This window comes from Colobus angolensis, unplaced genomic scaffold (genome assembly GCF_000951035.1).
Source record: "Colobus angolensis palliatus isolate OR3802 unplaced genomic scaffold, Cang.pa_1.0 Scaffold763, whole genome shotgun sequence".
Taxonomy (NCBI): domain Eukaryota; kingdom Metazoa; phylum Chordata; class Mammalia; order Primates; family Cercopithecidae; genus Colobus; species Colobus angolensis.
Window position 1 is genome coordinate 30,230 of NW_012121410.1, and position 3,976 is coordinate 34,205.

Below are 3,976 nucleotides of genomic sequence, written 5' to 3' on the forward strand. Positions count from 1 at the left end.
TTCCTTCCTTCCTTCCTTCCCTCCCTCCCTCCCTCCTTCCTTCCTTCCTTCCTTCTTCTTTTCTTTTCTTTCTTTTCTTTTCTTTTCTTTTCTTTTCTTTTCTTTTCTTTTCTTTTCTTTCTTTCTTTCTTTACCTTTTGGAAAGGCTGTTCATTCAGATTTTTAAAAATTGCCAGAAAACTCCATTGTTTATAATTTTTTCCATTGTAGTCTACTATATTTGCCAAGAAAAATCTTGCACCATACCAACTTGTGTTAGTAAAACAAATGGCTCCTTTCACAATACAGCTCAGTGTATTTGTATATTTATATGAGTTTTCCAGCATTGCTATGGGGGGGAAGAATCAGCTGCATTCAAACATATTTTGTTTTCCCTTGTGTGTAAGCTTTGACCCCCTAAACTAGCTTCCAGTGAACCCATAGGCCATGGATTAGTTGTAGGCATTTTACTAAGCCTTCAGTTGGATGGAGTTTTCCTGGATTCCTTGAAACACATACGGTGTGTTTAGGGAGTTTGAACTAGTTTTAATATCTGGGGAAATTATGAGTGAACAAATGACATGAATTGTGCCCTGGGTGTCTCACATTGCTAGAAAGACCTGAAGGTTACTGACACTTAGTTGGCAATTATGTCTTTTGTATAGGCTAACAAATAGCAATTTGTGACAGACTGATAAACACGGTGCCAGGCTATTCAGCTGGTTTGAACTGGAGGCAGACCTTGTGCCATCCATGTGGCCTTCTATGCTTAATTGACTATGTTCTCTGACAGTTTCATGGTTGGTCAATATAAGGTGTAGGAAAATTTTTTCAAAAAATTGTATAATTTATATGATTTATTTCTCCAAGGAGTTGAAAGACATTTTCAATAGCCTCACACTTCACTTCTTATATCTAACCACTTGTTAGCAAGCTTATCTTGGACAAATGATTTCACTTTTCTGACTTTTGGTTTCCTCCACTGTAAAATAAGGGTAAAAATAACAATTTTATAAACCTATCATAAGAACTGAGTAAAATAACATAAAATGTCTCAGGGCAGTATTAGGCACATAACAGACCTTCTATAAACAGGAACCACTACTATTATTGTTATTTTGACTAGATTTAGCTAGGATGATGTAGGTTGGTTATTTTTATGGATATTTCTAAGGGATAGGTGAGTGAATCTGGATAAGAGTGAAAGACAACATAGGTAAGTTGTTATTCTGGTTTGTGATACATCAAGGAGGCCTCTGAAAATAAAATAGAGAAGCTCTGAGTTGTGCTTCAGCACTTTTTAACCTCCCAATAACCAGGGTGTTTCAATTATAGCATGGAGAATTTGGCCATCTTCTGTGATATATTCCACTTTTGGACTGAAACCAATCTTGAGAAACTTTTGGAAATCTCAATTCTACACTGTGAAATAAAGCATTATGCTTCCAAGGGCAATATGCAGCATGTTTTTTTTTTTTTTTTTTTCACACTACAATAGTTAATTTTATTTGTTCAAGAGCTCATATTGCAAGCATTAAACCAAGCACAGGCTTTGATTCTGTGAGCCCAAATTCACATATTGAAGAAGATCAAAGCAAACTGCGATCCATGTACACGGATGAAAACTAAAGGCTCAGAGTTAATAACATTGTAGTTTTTAAATTTCTATAGCCTAGAGCCCAGTAGTCACAGGTCTTTTAGATCCTTCTGGATGTCCCACAGGGTATCTGCACTTTTCTTGAGCTGAGCAACTTCATCATCCTTTAGCTTCTGGTTGATAACGCTGGTTAATCCTTGGGCATTGAGGATACACGGAAGGCTCAGGAAGACTTCATTCTCGATGCCATACATCCCCTTTACCATTGTTGACACGGGATGAATCCTGGATAGATTTTTCAACATGGATTCAATAAGATCAGCCACACTTAATCCAATAGCCCAGTTGGTATATCCTTTTAGCTTGATGACTTCATAGGCACTTTCAACTACCATCTTATGCACTTCCTTCCAATTTTCACTATCATTGTCAGTTCCCATTTCTGGATTCAACTCCTGGAGAGAAACACCTGCCACATTCACACCACTCCACACAGCCACACTTGAGTTGCCATGTTCCCCCAAAATCCATCCATGGCAGCTGCTGGGATGAATGCCAAGTTTTTCAGCCATAAGGTAGCAAAATCTAGCAGAATCCAGATTACATCCACTTCCAATCACGTGGTGTTTGGGTAATCCACTTAGTTTCCAGGTAACATATGTAAGAATGTCCACTGGGTTGGAAACTACAATTATGATGCAATCAGGACTGTACTTGACAATCTGAGGAATAATGAATTTGAAGACATTAACATTTCTCTGCACCAGATTGAGCCAACTCTCCCCTTCTTGCTGACGGACTCCTGCAGTTACCACTACAATCTTAGAATTGGCAGTCACAGAATAATCTTTATCTGCCACAATTTTAGGCGTCTGAAGAAATAAGCTCCCATGCTGCAGATCCATCATTTCTCCTTTAAGCTTACCTTCCAAAACATCCACAAGAGCAAGTTCATCAGCCAGAGACTTTCCCAGAATGCTGATAGCACACGCCATACCAACTTGTCCAACACCCACTACGGTGATCTCATTGTTTGGGACTGTTGTCTCCTCTTCCGCAACTGGTGCAATGAGTTTTTCCTTAAGAGTTGCCATTTTGCACAGGAGAAAGAAGGCACTGGAGACCTCTGTAACAGCAGGGCGGAGAAGACAATGTGAGCTGCGTGCCTCTCCTCTGGCGCCGGCTCTGCCAATATGCAGCATGTTGATGTTCAGTAGACCACATCTCACCACACTGGTGCCAAAAAAAAAAAAAAAAAAAAAAAAGGACCAATACAAATTACCTATGCCTTAAGGTGAAATTTTTAACATAAGCCAGAAAGTTGCCAGCATTTTGGCCAGTATAGAAAGGTCCATAATTCTTTCTCAGTTTTATTGTCATTGTAAGATAGAATAGCATAAAAAAAAAAAAAAAACCCGAGGCATTTTAAGCAGTTGAACTTCTCTTTGTGTCTAGAGTTCCGCATATCTAGCTTGGCAATAGAGGAAGCAGCAATAGGAAAAGAACTAGGGCAATTACCAACTCTTTGTCACTGGGGGTTTCCCAAGTGAAAGACAGCTACTAGTGATTTTTAAGACATCATCCTGCCATGTCAGAGTATGTCATGCACAGGATGTCAAATAGAATCATTTTGTGAATAGTTGGTTTCCTAGGTGCCAACTTCAGAGTGCATTGTAATAAATCATCAAAAACCTTGGAGGAATATTGACTGCTTGTGTGGCTAAGAGTAATTTTCTGCTATTATTTAATCTGGTAGTGAAATTTCTTCTATAAGTGTGCAAGAAACTGCTCTCTAGTCAACAGAGAGCTGGGTCCAGATTACAAGTATTATTTGATGGTGTCACTGCTCATCTAACATTGGCATGAAATACTAGGATATAAACTTTTAGGATGCCAATCATGAACATTTCTATGTGTGGGAAATTATTATGACGAGGTTCTTAATAGACAAATATAAACTCACAGTAAAACTATTCTTTCAGGTTTAGCTTTAATATTTAGGATTTTGAGGACTAAAACGGTATCAGAGTATTTCCGTCATAGAATATCCATGTTTCCCTTCAGTATACAATAAATCCATCAGTTAGTGATACCAATGACTTTTCTATAATTCTACAATCTTTATTTCAGAAACAACTCTCAGAGCTCTTCAATCCTACATCCTCATTCCACAAGCAGTGGCACTGTTGTGTGTGGATTTATTAATTTATAGTTAATTAAAAATAATAGTAATAATCTGTGACACACCTTTAGCAAGAACTTAATGTGAATTTTATTTACTGAATTCTGTGTCCCTTTTATCATCTCCTTAGTTTTTCTTTATTTGAATTCTTTTCCTTATGTGTTTTAAAGTTATTGTGTCTTGATGTGTTGTGAGTTTCTTTTGGAGATGCTGTAAGT

The 3,976-nt window shown here is 37.7% G+C and overlaps 1 pseudogene across 1 annotated transcript; it reads right to left on the reverse strand.

Moving 5' to 3' along the window:
* Nucleotides 1-1,445: 1,445 nt before the first annotated feature.
* LOC105501954 lies at nucleotides 1,446-2,759 on the reverse strand (annotated as a pseudogene). Its single transcript, XR_001000260.1, has one exon. The product of XR_001000260.1 is annotated as an L-lactate dehydrogenase B chain pseudogene (transcript).
* Nucleotides 2,760-3,976: the final 1,217 nt, after the last annotated feature.